Source organism: Neomonachus schauinslandi, chromosome 7, assembly GCF_002201575.2.
Source record: "Neomonachus schauinslandi chromosome 7, ASM220157v2, whole genome shotgun sequence".
NCBI classification, from domain to species: Eukaryota; Metazoa; Chordata; class Mammalia; order Carnivora; family Phocidae; genus Neomonachus; species Neomonachus schauinslandi.
This window is the reverse complement of record NC_058409.1, coordinates 142,084,032-142,098,999: the sequence shown is the minus strand read 5'-3', so window position 1 is coordinate 142,098,999 and position 14,968 is coordinate 142,084,032. Positions and strand designations below refer to the sequence as shown.

General features: G+C 43.3%; 1 protein-coding gene across 1 annotated transcript in view; it reads right to left on the bottom strand.

The window, feature by feature from the left end:
- The window catches only part of CTNND2 (catenin delta 2), an 896,858-nt gene that overhangs the window by 256,035 nt on the left and 625,855 nt on the right, over window positions 1–14,968 (bottom strand). The window lies entirely within an intron of this gene.

Sequence of the window (14,968 nt, the reverse complement as noted above, 5' to 3'; positions counted from 1 at the left end):
CTTCCTTCCTTCCTTCCTTCCTTCCTTCCTTCCTTCCTTCCTTCCTTCCTTCCTTCCTTCCTTTTGTATGACTGGCTGGTTATTTTAAAATCTCAGAGTCAGAGACTCTGACATTAGGATGTAAGTACTGATGAATGACTTTGTGGGTTACATCTCTTAGCATTTTCTGTTGTTGTTGCCACTGAAATGCACCAGGAATGGGAGGAAAGCTTTTGGGTATAGTCGCTGTTTAGCTGCCAGAGAAGGAAAAAACAAAGCAGACAACTCTAAACAGTTAGTCACTAATGCCTATGTCAAAAAACAACCCAAACACACCTAGGGAGGTTTGTTTCAATTTGCCCTTAAAGGAAGTATAAGAAGAAGCTATGAATACTTGGGCACAGTCTTAATACTAGAAAAAGAGAAGTGCAGTGTCCAGGTGGCCATTCATAAGTACTTCTCATCACTAGACATTAAATGCAAAGGGATTCCATGTGCAGGCATTTTCTTTTACCATACTTCACATTACTTTTGTGACTGGATTTTTTTTTTTTAAGATTTTATTTATTTGACAGAGAAAGAGAGGGCGCGCATACAAGCAGGGGAAGCAGCAGAGGGAGAAAAAAAAGCAGACTCCCCACTGAGCAGGGAACCTGACTCAGGGCTCGGTGTTAGGACCCTGGGATCGTGACCTGAGCCAAAGGCAGACGCTTAACCGACTGAGCCATGTAGGTGCCCCATGCCTGGAATTTTCTAAATATAAAATGTAGAGGATATATATACCTATATACCCTTCATTTTGAATAAGATAACCAACAACGGATATTTATTGGTAGTCCCTGCAGATCACGGGTAAAAGGGTATGGACAAGCCAGCTGTATACCATTATCCTAGAAGATTCCATATCTGTGCAACTGAATGCATTAGCAAGCTTCTTTTTAAAGTGCCACCATAAAAAAAAGACAGTATTTATTTCCAGATAACAGTGTCCCATTACCTTTAATTTCTATCCATTGATAAAGTCTTAGACTCAGCTGTTATTACCTCTGTGTCTACCTACCTCTCAGTAGAACAGCTGTGATTAATTAGAAAATTAACTGAATAGTTTGCAACAAGGTTAAAGATATTTTCTGCTATTGTTGCCATAGACATTTATAATTTAAAATGGGCAGGATGGCTGACAAGGCTGATGGAATACGTGTGATTACTGGAAAAAACAGCAAGTGGCAGATAAGTCCAGTTTTATTTATGCAAATAATAAAAGCACACATTTCTTTTATCTTTTTCACTAATTAAGAATTATGAGTTCTTCATTAAGCATTTCTTTATTCACTAGCACAATGTTTTAAGTTCTATCCACAGCTGTGAACTGAAGCCAGAAGGAAACAAATCACTTGGATCTTAAAGAATGCTAATTTAATATCTAATTGTTGAGCACATTTATGTTTTCTTTGCGGGAAGGGATGGGATACAGAAACTGGGCAGAGCCTGACTTTCTATAACTGTAGAGGTTCCCAAACCTTACTGGCTCATGGGGTCCTCTATGAGTTGTTCATGGTGCCCCCGGGCCAAAGGAAATGCCTAACAGTTCCATTTATTAAGTAGCCAAATCCGAACAACTTCGGAACTGTCCATGTCCTAACCAGCTAGCACCTTTGGGGCACGGCTCAGCTTCCTCAACCTCGGAATCAGACACTGGGGCCTTCAGTTCCTCTCAAAGCTGATTTTCACACGGTACCTGCTTTTTATGAGAGAAAGCTCTGAAAATCCAGGTCTGCACGGTTATGACATCATCAAAAGCAAGGTGACACAATTCAATTTTGAAACTGAACCAACTCAAGCTCATGCTTCTCTTGGTGAGAACTATCCAACAGATAGTTTATTTCTCTTGAAAACTGAAACTATCTGGAGGAGCCCCTCTGAGTTTGCCGTGTCGTCCTGGGCCACCTTGGAATGTGCTTTGGGAACAGCGGTTAATGAACGGTCCTTCCCAATGCTATGGTCGAAAGTTTTATCTTGTAAGATTTCAATTCAGAATTTCAGTGAAGCGACATAGTAGTTAAGTTCAGTGAACATAAACACCTGTCATTTGGGAAAATGTTCTTCCTCCTTTGTAACAGTTTTTCCTTTTATAAATGTTTTGAAATGTATTGTTTCAGGACTTTTAAGGACCTAAATTACAGCATTCTTTAATGGTTCCTTGCCTATTTAAAAACTGCTTACAACAGAATTTGGGGAAGACACCAACATTAAACTTGCCTTCTCTCTCTCTCTCTCTTTTACCTTAGCAAGAGTAAAGTACAATGGGATGTGGTGCTCACGACAAAAATACCGCTTTGGTGGCAAGGACAATTACTGAAAACGCTTATGTTCGGCATGCCCTTCACTGTCTGAAATGACTGTTAAGGTTTCCTTCTTGAACTTGATTTTAAGGGACCTCCTTCATGCCCACTTCTAGCCTTTTCTCCAGGGTTTGTTGGGCTCCACGGACTTAGATGGCAGAGAAAGAGGTCATGTGAGAAACACGAGGGCCACAGAAAGCCAACGAGTTCAGTGACGTGAAGACCGTTCTCAGATGAACGTAACAGGCACTCGAGATTTACCTGCCCTGCAGGAATCAGAGATTGTACAGAGATAATACTTTATCCACCACCTCTAGAGACAATTACAGATTTAATAATCAGGGAGAATATCTCCTTACATGACTTTACAATAAGCACTGACATGACTTTTGTTTGTACAAGTAGAAGTCAGTATGGCAAGAGCTCCCATTTATTGAGCAAGTCCTGTGTGCCCCCCACTGCTCTGGGCACCTTACCCACTTCATACCCACCCCATTCCGATCGGGGTGGTACCATTAGATCCCCTACTTTATAGATGCAGCAGCTGTGGCACAGAAAGCTCTAGCAACTTGCCCGAGATCCCAGAGACAATCAAGTGATAGAGCCAGAATTAAAATTTAGGCAGACTCACTTTGAAACCCACCCTCCTAACCAAGATGCTGCACTGTCTAACCAAACATTTTTCATTATTATTTTTATAAACAACTGGAAGTTAGAATGCATGTCTATCCCTCAGAAATTTCATTAGAAGAAGGTAAAATTCATTTAATTTAGGACCAACCCCATGTCGATTATGTATGTTCCAATGGCAATGGCTTTCTTTCTTCCAATCAGGACTCATATCATTTGAAAATTATCAGTAAGACACAGAGACATTTTATGCCACTGACTTTTGTAAAGCAATGACATTATGTTTAAGCAAACATCTCTCTTATGCTTTGTCCATTTATAGCTTCACGCAACCTCGTTCCAAAGATTCCAGGACCCAGAGTCAGGTGGTGGAACAGAAAAGGCAAGGTCTTACCTGGAGAAAGATGAGTGCTTAAACACAATCCTTTTCTTTTCTTTCATGACCTGGTCTCTAAATTTTACTTGGTCCCACATGGGGCCCATTCCTCTCAATTCCTTCCAAACTTGTTATGTTCTGCATTTCTCTGGCTTTTGCAAGTCACATGGGATTCATTCAATTAATGACTATGATGTCAGATACAATCGGCCGTCTGGAGGTTTATGTGTGTAAAGATTTATGCTGCACGAAGTGCAATAAATCCTTCTATCTTCCAGATAGAAAACATTTTCCTAATTTGTATTATTCTACCAACTTTAGTGTTTTCCTTAGGGATTTGCTATGCCAATCAAAATCTGCTGGTTGGAATTAAAAACAGATATTTTCTTTAAACAAGGTCTGATATAAAACACTTATCTTTCCATATCCTCAGTGTATTCATATTATATTCATTTGTATTTATTGGTGTAATATATTACCTTGTCCCGAAACTACTTAGTATTTCCTATCAAGATCCCCCTGATGACCAGCAAAATGCCTTCCATTGAATGAATTCGGGAAATAATGCCTGTATCAATCTACTAAGCTAAAATCTTGACTGGATTTTTAAAATTTACACACATCACCCAACTTTAATATACAGAGTGATAAGCCTTAGTCATTGCTCAATAAACAGTGGTGGTCAGTTAAGTTTTCTTCCCCATGACTCTGTGAGGCAGGGCCCATGATTATCTCTATAGGTGAGGAGATTGAGGTTCAGAGAGCTTGAGAGACTTGCCCAGTTTGTTGGAAGGAAGCCTGAGGGTCACCTTGGGTTTCATTGAGTCCATACCCTGGGCTAGCCTGCACGAAGCAGAGCCCATCCCATCCATGGCTGTGGTTCTCAGGGATGGTTAAGGAAGGTAGAATCTGTGTGGGCACAAAGGAGGAATTTAATCATACGTAGTGCACAGAACGCTGTCCTCTTTGCCATAACAGAATTGAGCACACTTGAACTTTCTGGTGCTCGTCAGGGAGTATTTGACTTCTGAGTAAGTATCAGAGGTGTAGACTGTGCTCAGAGGCAAGATCTCAAGGAAGGCTTTCTTCCACTAAGGTCCTGGGAAGTGCGTATTTCTTCAAGCTATGAGATCATTCAGATTCATTCTATGCAGGTGGATACAAAAATAAGAAAGCAGAAGATTTGGTCTATTTTTTTTTTTTTTTAACTTCAAGAAGTGTGTAAGATCTATAAAATATTTCCTGAGTTAGGAAAAGCAGGTATCATCCCCCTTTGCAGGTTTGAAAATAATTATGATTGGTTAAAATACTACGCACATTTTGGTAGTCCAGATAGAAACTGCAGAAGGCATTACCTGAGGTGAGAAACACTGCCGACGCAGCTGAGTATCTTCATTTCACAGACTCGTGTCAAGTTGCTTGGGTTGCTGTTGTCCTTTAAAGTTCGTATTCTGTACGTTTCTTGACCAGATTATTTGTTTTTTGGTTGCTGAGTTTGATAAATTCTTTATTCTGGATGACGTCGGAGCTAGAGGCTTACAGATACGTTTTAAACACCTTTCCTTCATCCTCTCTTATGTATGTGTCATCTGTGAGTTCTCCTAAATATGCCTTGACCTATTTCTGTGCTGAGTCTCTGCAATATCTGAGACTTTAAGTTTACTGCCTATTGTGTGATTTAGTATTTCCTTGATGGTTAAGTGGAAGAGGGGAAGAGGCCTGAATTAGCAATGAGGGGAGGGGATGAAACGCAACCTTACTTTCCAGGGAATGTGCCCTCGTCCCAACTGCTTGAGCAAGGACTCCCAGGCTCCTTTCTGCTACCGGTGGGCCTCCTGCTACTGCAGAACATTGTTCCCAGAAAGGAGAATTTGTATTTGCTGGTTTTGCACACAACCCCACCAGAACTACAGGCAGGGAAGTGTGAGACAAGGCAGCATCTTTGGATCCTGGCATTTTTTTGTGTGTTTATTGCGCAGCTATGGTGGTATCAAGTATTTTTGGGAAAAGACTCTTGGAACGAAAATCATGGTGAGTAGGGACTGAGAGGGTAAAGCAGTCTGCCTGCCAGTACCTGCTGGCACCTAAGTGACAAGAAATATTCAATCTTGTCTCATTTTCTCTGAAATGCAAAATCCATAAAGTTGTCGTGAACATAAAGGTGACGCAATCTGGAAGGATGGTGATGGAAGGAAGGCCAGGCACTGTTATCTTGGGAGAACACAAATATTTATAAGGGACCACTTCTTCAGTAGCTATTGGGAAAAAAATAACACTGCAAATAAAAGAGTGGTATTTAAGTTCCTCCCTCTCTCCTCACCGTGCCACACACAATCAGACACGGAAACTGTAAACTCAATTTCCAAGGCAGTCCCGCTGCTGGAGCCATGCTCCACAGACTCATTAGCTCTGCTTTGAAAACTGTGATGTTTCCTAATGGGCTCTCTCACTCCAGGCTGGAGAAACCACCACCCCCTGTTTATCTTACACACCACCACTGCTGCAATGCTTCTAAAGCAAACTAGAACGTCTCACTGACCTTCTAGAAACTCTCCACTTGCACTCTGTCCCTCACGGAACTGTGCTCCAGGATGCCCCCCCCCCGCCATACTGGACCCTGCCTCTTCCCTCCTCCCTCTGCACTGTGTGTAGGTCCCTACATGGATCTGTCACTTCGTCCATTGCTAATGCTCATTTCCCGTCTGCTGGGAAATGTTCTCCTGCTTGAGAGTTAGGACCTGTGTGAGCTCTTTCCCGATGACAAAGTAGTTGATCATATCCATAGGTGCTCTTGGTACGTTAACACAGATACCGAAGATATCATCTGTGGGGCACAGCACTCTGGAGAAAACGCTGTCTAGTTCTTGGCACGATGGAAAGTTCCCAGGCTTCTTTTGTGGCAAGCAAGCAGAATGTGTAGCACTACGCCCACTGAATTTTTACACATATCTGTTTAATTGGCTGATGATGGTTTTCCCCACTAGGGAAGTAAACTCCTGGGGGTAGGACTCATGCCATGTTCAGCTCATCTTAATGCTCCTGGTGGCTAGCACCCCTGGCTTATTTACTGTCAGGTACTCAGTGACCAAATGAAACTACTCCAGGATAAAAACATCTCAAAGATAGTAACAATGATAGAAAGCACATACTGTTTATGCAAATATCATGTAAGTGCTAACTTAACAGTTATTTGCTCCCTTGCCTACCATCCCTCCCTGACCCCATTCCTTCACTCATTTGTTCACTGAGTATTTACCGAGTGTCAATGAAGCATTATTCCCATAGGGGATAACGGACCTAGAAGCTTCCATCTGGGAGGCTGAGGGTGGAGTTAAGAGGGAAAAGACACACAAGTAAGGCAGGGTCTCTCAACCTTGGGGTTAGGGACATTTTGGATAGTTCTTGGTTGGAAGAAAGGGGTGTTTTCCCCAAATTGTTGAGATGTTTAGCAACAGCTCTGGCCTCTAACAACGAGACACCAATAGCACCCCCCTTCCAGCTGTGATGACAAAAATGTCTCCAGATACGGCTCCATATCCCCAGGTGGTAGGGGCCAAAATCACCCCCCCGTTGAGACCTACTGGTGGGGGGGGCTGTTTCGATGGTGCCACAGAAAGATCACAGGAAAACAAATCTTCCCTGCTCGGATTATATGCGCCTCTGGCGACTCCTTTCCTGCTGACAATGCTGCCAAAAGGCAGAGTAGGTTTCCTTGATAGGATTCCAGGGAGTTCTGGTCTAGAATTGTGAGCATGAAGGAAAGAGTGGCGAGGGTGTAGAGTGGTTTCCTCTTGTTACCCGCGCGTCAGGCACCTAAGTGACTGAGAGCTGTCAGCCCGGCATGAGGCACAGAGGACAACAAGAGACCCGGTGGTGGGCGGAGCGGAATGTTCCAGACGTTCCTTAGCCACCCTAGGGCAGCCTGCCGGCTGACAAGCCTTCTACAGCAAGTCATGCCTTTTTCATGCTCGATAAAACTGTTGGGAGAATGGAGGACTATTTTATGCTGGCTCCTTGCACGTCGCTCTGCAGTCTGAGCACATATTTGCAAGAAGAGGTATCTGGGAATCCCTGTACTAAATAACTCTTCTCATGTATTTTAACATCTTCGTCATTCTCCTATTACCCTGCCAGATGCTTTTCTATCATGGAATAGAGCTGGTGTAGCATTTTCAGTCCTTAAATTCCTGGGGTGAATAATGCTCTTCCACTGATCTGGTGTCTCAATCAAACTTAGATTTCACTGGAAGTCAGATCCTTTCAGAGCTGCTTCCACGAGCACCATGACAGCAGGAAGCCAGCCTCATACCTCAGGCTTAATAGATTTTTCTCTAATAAACCCCAGACATCAGAGCAGCGCAAAACCCTTCCCATCAGGGGACCCGGCATATGCTGCATCGTAACAAGGTCCACAGGCTAGGCAGGAGACAGACGTGCGGCGTGGAGGGGCTGGAGAGCTGGCAGAGTGAGGCATTTGGAGGGGCTGACTCACACCCTGCTCTCCTCTCCGTTCTCCCCAGAAACACAGTGGCTTCCATCTGGTCACCCCAAACCCCTCTAAAACATTAACTTGTCAACACTGCACAACAAGCGTATGCTCAGGCACCAGGTGGGGAGGCAAATTATTCAAGGTCACACAGGAAAACCTTAAAGAGGCTGAGAAAAGGCTTGCATATTGCATTTCCTCCTCCAAGGCAAGAGAATCTGGTAATCACTAATTCCTTATGGGAATAAAATAAAATTTACCAATCATGGTAAGTTTCACTTTGTCTGCTCTTTTCACTTTCATGTTTGTGTGCATGCACGTACGTGCACACACACACACACACACACACACTTCTTTTAAATTGAAGAGTTTACAAAAACCATTAAGTTGTTTTTCGGCTCTGGAGCAAGTCACCGCATCTGAGATACACAGACGGTAGAAGAGGGACGATCATCTTCACCATGATCAGGAGAAAGGGCAGTCATGCTTCTAAAGTTTGGGAAATTAAAAACATAATAAAACAACCCCAAGAATTTTAGATCATATTTAAAAGCATTCCTATTTTGGTATTTTGTAAAGTTCTGACCGAGGTGTATTTAAACAGAAACATTCTGAACATTCTCTATAATCTTTTCATTTATTACTTTTCTGCTTCTGATTTCCCTCTGCATACAAAAGACAGGCCAATGGGAAGACTCTGGGGTCTCTCTCCCACTCCTCGTGTATCGTCGCTCTATGAACCAGTGTGCCCTTTCTATAGACGTTGTGACGGTTAGTTTTAGATGTCAGCTTGGTGAGGCGACAGGACCCAGTTACTGAATCAAACACTAAGCTAGGTGTTGCCTTGAAGGTATTGTGTAGATGTGGTTAACTGGTTAACACTGACAATCCCGTTGACTTTAAGGAAAGGAAATTACCTTCCAACCGTAAATGGGCCTCATCCCAGCAGTTGAAAGCCCATGAGAGTAAATGCGAGCTTTCCAAAAGAAGTTCTGTCTCAGAGCTACAGCATCAGCTCCTGCCTAAGATTCCAGCCCACTAGCCTGTCCTACAGATTGAAGACTTGTTAACCCCACGATCGTGGGAGACAATTTCTGAGGATCTCAGTGCGTGTCTATCTATGTACATATACATACACATATATACGTATTTGTACACTTATACACAAACTTACATATATATATATATACGTACACACATACTGTATCCATATATATAATAGAAAAGAAAGAAAGAAGAGAAACTTAAGAACCTTCTCTATCTGGGCGCCTGGGTGGCTCAGTTGGTTAAGCGACTGCCTTCGGCTCAGGTCATGATCCTGGAGTCCCTGGATCGAGTCCCGCATCGGGCTCCCTGCTCGGCAGCGAGCTTGCTTCTTCCTCTGACCCTCCCCTCTCTCATGTGCTCGCGCTCTCTCTCTCTCTCTCATTCTGTCTCAAATAAATAAATAAAATCTTTAAAAAAAAAAAAAAAAAAGAACCTTCTCTATCTAGGCTCTTGGATGGTGGCTCTATTCGGTAGAGCAGGAAGTCGAAGAAGTTGCTAGCTCCTTCCCTGCCCAGTCCTCACACCTATTCCTCACATCAAGAGGCAGAGTCCCTCCCCATGAATCCCGCGGCCTAAGTGATTTGCCTGAACTAACAGAAGCCTTGCAGCTTCTCCCTCAGTCTCATGGGACGTTCGCTCTGCGATTGTTCCCGTTGGGCCTCAGCCACATGGAGTAGGCGTCCCGGTCAGCTGCCCCAGCTCAGCTTCCAGCTGGCAACCAGCACCAACAGCCTGCGTGAGGGGGTACCATCTCAGAGGCCCGGGGGCAGCCGAACGCGCCACCCCGAAACAGGCCTCCTTGGCCTAAGGATTATCGGAGCTGATTATTTTTGAGGAAACACAGACGCAGGAGAAGCTCTGAAAACAGAGTAGAAGTTACCCTTTTGTGAAGGAAATTTACATTTAGAAGGGAAGTTTCTCTTTCTAAGTCTCCCTCTCTGTACCGGGAAGAGAGGATGATTCTAAATTACAAGACATTTGCCAACAGAGGAGACAGGGGCTTAAATCCGCATCACAAACCTTCCCCCCTTGCTTAGCATGCTTTTCCTGGTACCCTCACACAGCTTCCCAGGCTCTTCTCCCCCCACCCCTCATCTCTCCTTGTCCTCAGCTGGAGATGGTAGGTGAGACTGGGGCTTGGGCCACCTTGGGGAGTTAGTTTTCCCGGGTGTCTCCCATGAGTATACCTGTTAATAAACTTGTTTTTCTCTTGTTAATCTATCTTTTATTATGGGGTGGGAGGGGTGTGTCAGCCAATAACTCAGAAGGGTAGGGGGTACATTATTGTTTCTCCCCTACAATGTCCAGTTCCATAAGGCCATTACATGACTGCCAACCTCTTACACATCTTGTGAGGACACCCAAGTGAGGATGCCCCAGCCAAGCCCTGCGCACCCAGAGAACCGAGATGTTATGATATGTTGTTGTTTGAAGCCAGTACATTTTGAGGTGATGGTTGTAGGGGGAGAGATAACTACGGCCTCTAGGAATAGCTTTCTTACATTGTTCTTAAGGCCTTTGCATTTGTTTCAACCAACGACACTATTCACACTAATTAATAACACCCACACAACAAGAATTTTGAAACTATTGAGAATGCAATGTGTCCAAATGACTGTTAAATTCTTTCCCACCAGACAGGAACAAAAGGTCTCTGAAGAACCATTTTGAGACACACTGTTGTCAAGAACCCCCAGGACAGTGCTGAATGGTTCTAGCTCATCTGCATTAAGACTCTGGGCCGAGCAGGGAGCTCACCTCTGACGCTTTTTCACTAATATTTTAAAAGGGATAAACACCTTGTACAGCATATTTTAAAATTTTTCTGTTTACTATGATGCTCTGATATCTCAAACAACCTTTCTGGTTGGAGAGAGACTGCTCTTTCCTGGGAGGGCTAGCTCATTCTTAGAGAAAGCAAATGGTGGAGACTGGAGCATGGCTTTGACATGCAAACCAACCAATCCAGGGCCATACCTCCTCTACCTGGGCTGTCTACTGCAGGATATTAATTTTAAGGCAGCATTCCTCTACCTCATCATCCCAGGGCCAGGTGCCAGGCAGCCAGAGGCTTAGAACCCACTGGAATTGTTCAAACCAGCCAATCCTATAAACTGTTCACCCTGTCCTGCTTAACTTTCTCACCGAAACCTCAATAAAGGTGTTACAAAAACCCCACAGCTCCAAAATGGAGTCACCAACCTGGGGCTTAGTATCTAACCAAACTAGTTTTGACTTCTCCCAGAAATTCAGTCTTAACAGGTGAAAGGAATTTCTGGTCAGCACCAATGAGGTAATCTTTGCTCTCTCTCCTCCAAGGGACTATGAGGCAATCCACCTAATAAGACCCCCGCACTTCCCTATAGGGAAGCTGACCTCGCCTGACACAATCCTTTCTTTTCTTTTTCCAATTGTTGCACCCTGTTTCTGCCTATACAATCCTTCCATTTTGTACAGCTCCCGGGAGCTCCTTTCTATTTGCTAGGGGGGATGCTGCCCAATTCATGAATTGTTTAATAAATCCAATTTAATCTTTGAATTATTTGGTTGAATTTCATTTTCTAACAAAGGCCATGGCCTAAGTGCTCTGCTCCCCCCTCCATCTTCTGCCTCCTGACCACTCTGGTTTCTCCCATATGGCCCCTCCCCCCCCCACGGTATGCTAGGCCTCCTGTCCCCAGGACCCATGAGTATAATAAACTTTGTTTTCCTGAGCCTCTCCTCTGTGTCCTCTTGTGGCCATGTCTGACTAAATATCTCATAAAAGAATACAAAACACTCTTTTAAACCACTTGGAAATTGCCCTAAAAGAGAGATACTGCAAATATTACCTTCCTTATCTGTGTTGCTCTCTGGCCCTTTGCTACATTGGGCCGTTTCATTGCAAGATGAGATGGCCCTTCCTTAGGAGATGTGTTCATGTCCAATATTTACCGTTTGAAGTGCCATAGTTAGGAGCAAAGAGTAGAAAACAAAGATCAGAATGAGAAGAAAACAGAGCAAGAATACAAATGTGTTTTAAACAGACTCACTCAAGCAGAAGTTAAAAGTTACAAAATGATACTTCCTGGTAGTTAGACCTCTTTGGAAGGTCTGGTCCATAAGATGCTATTAAATAACAAGTTCCCACCATAATGTATAAAATGATTATACATTATAACGTATAATGTTAAAAAAAACACAAGATCTCAAGTGAAAACTCTGTGAGAATCAATACAATGATTTTTTTGAAATATAAAAATATTTTCAAACATCATGTAATTTGGATTTTTATGTAAAAAGAGGGCAGTCAATAATCTGAAAAAAGGAAAGGTGAGAAATAAAGATTATTATGTTACTGATGACCATTAAGGCAGTAACATTAAATGTGGTGTTACCAAAAAGTGTAATGGATGAGTTAGTAGGCAAAGAATTAATCTGTGCAAAGGTTATTAAATCAATTCTGACATTTCTCTAATTACAACTAGCCCAAGACCAGGACTCTAAATATTTGAATTGTCACTGGCTCACACATCTTGGAGAGATGGGTCTTGCTCTGTATGCAAATTGATGCAGGCAGGTGTGGACATTTTCAGTATGACACACAGCCACAATCATGCATGTGTATGTATGTACTTACACTTCACCTTGGCCCAGAAGGGATTCAAGGTGCTTTCCTTCTCTCTGACCAAAAATTTAAAAATTACTTAAAATGAAGGCTCTAAATATAGAGGCAAAGTGACCCATTACACAGGGTAATGGGGGGGGGGTGCTTGGGTGGCTTAGTTGGCTAAGGTCATGGCCGTGGGATCCTGGGATCTAGCCCTTCCCCCAAGTCCCCCGCTCAAGGGGGAGTCTACTTCTCCCTCTCCCTCTGCCCCTCTTCCCATTTGTGTGTGTGTGCGTGTGTGTGCCTGTGTGTGCGCACATGCACGTGCGCGTGTTTTCTCTCTCTCTCTCAAATAAATTCTAAAAAAAAGGAAGAAAGAAACAGGGTCATGGGTGTGCATTCTCTCCTGGCCTTTTATGTATCCAGGCCAGGTCTCTTGGTTTTGCCCCAAAGTAGGAAAAGGGGGTGGGCGTGAGCTTCTTTATATTCTGGGAGTTCCCTCCACCAAAACCTGCTGACAGAATACTTTGTTGCTTGTTTCATGCTGACACTGTGCTTGAGGATCTGGCAAGCTACCCAGTGTCCTCCCTGGTGATTTGCAATGGAGACTGACAAATACCTAGTTATAAAATCCACTGGCTGAAAAGGCAGTGAACTCTCCCAAGGACAGAATCACTTAGCATTTTTATTTGGCTTCCATCTCAGATATTACAGCAGCTTCTCAGGATCCCGCTGAACAAACCAAGGAATCCTCTGGGCTCCTGAGGCCCTGAGGCTGATGTAGAAACCTGGGAGCCTCCTGTGGGCTTTGGTCTTTCCAGCCCACAACTAGTATTGGTAAAAAGGAAAGAAAGGGAAAGCAGTATGGAATCCACTGGATTTTGTAGCTTTATCTGCAAGTGAATGGGCTCACAATTTTCCCTCCTGAAAGTCAACTTGAAGTTGAAATACCAGGATGACAGACCGTAAAACAACTCAGTGACTCCCCAGACCAGCAATGGTAGACAACTATTTAGCATAAGAAGTCTTATGTCAAAGGCCTAAGTTAACCAAGAAATCGGGTGTGTCAGAAGGTATCCCATGTGTAAGCTACTTAAATCAAGTGCATCTACGAAAGCCACCCAGTTTCACAGGTGCACTTGACCTTCACAGGCTGCTTTTCGGGATTCCTTCTCTACTCCTTTCAACAACATAGGTTTTAGGAAACCTGTTCCCTGAAAAAAGACTTTCCTGTGAGAGTCATTTAATGTACTTGCATACGGCCCGCCATGCTCCAGAAGGAATTTCTGGTGGCTCCTACAGAAACCAAACATTTCAGAAAGAAACCTTGATGGCCAAGCAGTACAACCTTCACCAGATATGTGAACCTAGACTGTAGAATTTTAAATATGTGGGCATGAATGGCGAGTGTGTTTTCCAGCAGGCCCCCTTCTGTTTGAGGATGACTCTCCTGTTCCTTTTTACATTGACTCCACATCTGCATCTCAACCCATCTAGCTCTGTCCCTGACTTCTGAAACCTTACAAGATATCGAAAGTCTCTATGATTTCTCACTTCGTCTTTAAAATTGAGCCATCAAAATGAATGGTTACAGAATGCTAGTTCTAGAGAGCAGAATAGTTAAAGCCACTAAAACTTAGGCTTAAACAACAGAATAACACATGGAAAGACATTCATAAAGTGAGATTCAGTGGAAAAAAAAAAGAGATACAAATCTCTATAGGAAATAGGATCACAATGTGAGTGTAAGTGCATTGTGTGTAAAGGAGGGTGGGCACGATGAGAGACAACAAAGAGAAAGAATGGACAGGAAAACTGAGAGACTCTTAAAAGCCTGGGAAAATAAATGAACACGTCAACTTTATTATCAATGGTGGCATCATGAGTTGCTTTTAAAATATTTCTTTGTATTTTCCAGTACGAGCCTTGGATTCAGACCTTTGTAATTATTGTGTGCCTCTGTCCTTGCACCCAGCCCACACTCTTCATATCTACTTGCATCAAACACCAGGGATTCCTCACCTGGCTGGATTGTATTTTGCCTCATCTTCTGAACACACCAGTTTGTGCACATGCCTCTTACAGGGACCGCCAACTGCTAGACACAGCGTCCCAGGTGTGGCGGGATTGGCTCTGGTGGAGTGGGTAAGGTCTCCATTGCCCTGGACAGGGTCTGTCTAGCCATCTGCCTGAAATCACGTTCCCTCTGGTGGCCTGTCACCTGAAACCTCCTGTTTACTTTGAAACAACACACATATGTGTTCCTTTAAAAAATGTGCTGCTCATAGCATTTTGGGCAGTCTTTTTACTCTTAGTTCCAGTCACTAAAATGACTGACTGACTGAAATACTTATTTCAGTCATTTGTTTTGATTTAAATGTATTCTAAAACAGAAGGAGAAGTATCTTTTTTTCAAAGGATAGCTGCTTGATATTATGGGTTGATAATATTTGCTATTATAATATTTAGGGTCTCCCAAAACATATTTTTTGACAAGACGTGTTGGTAAGATACACTGA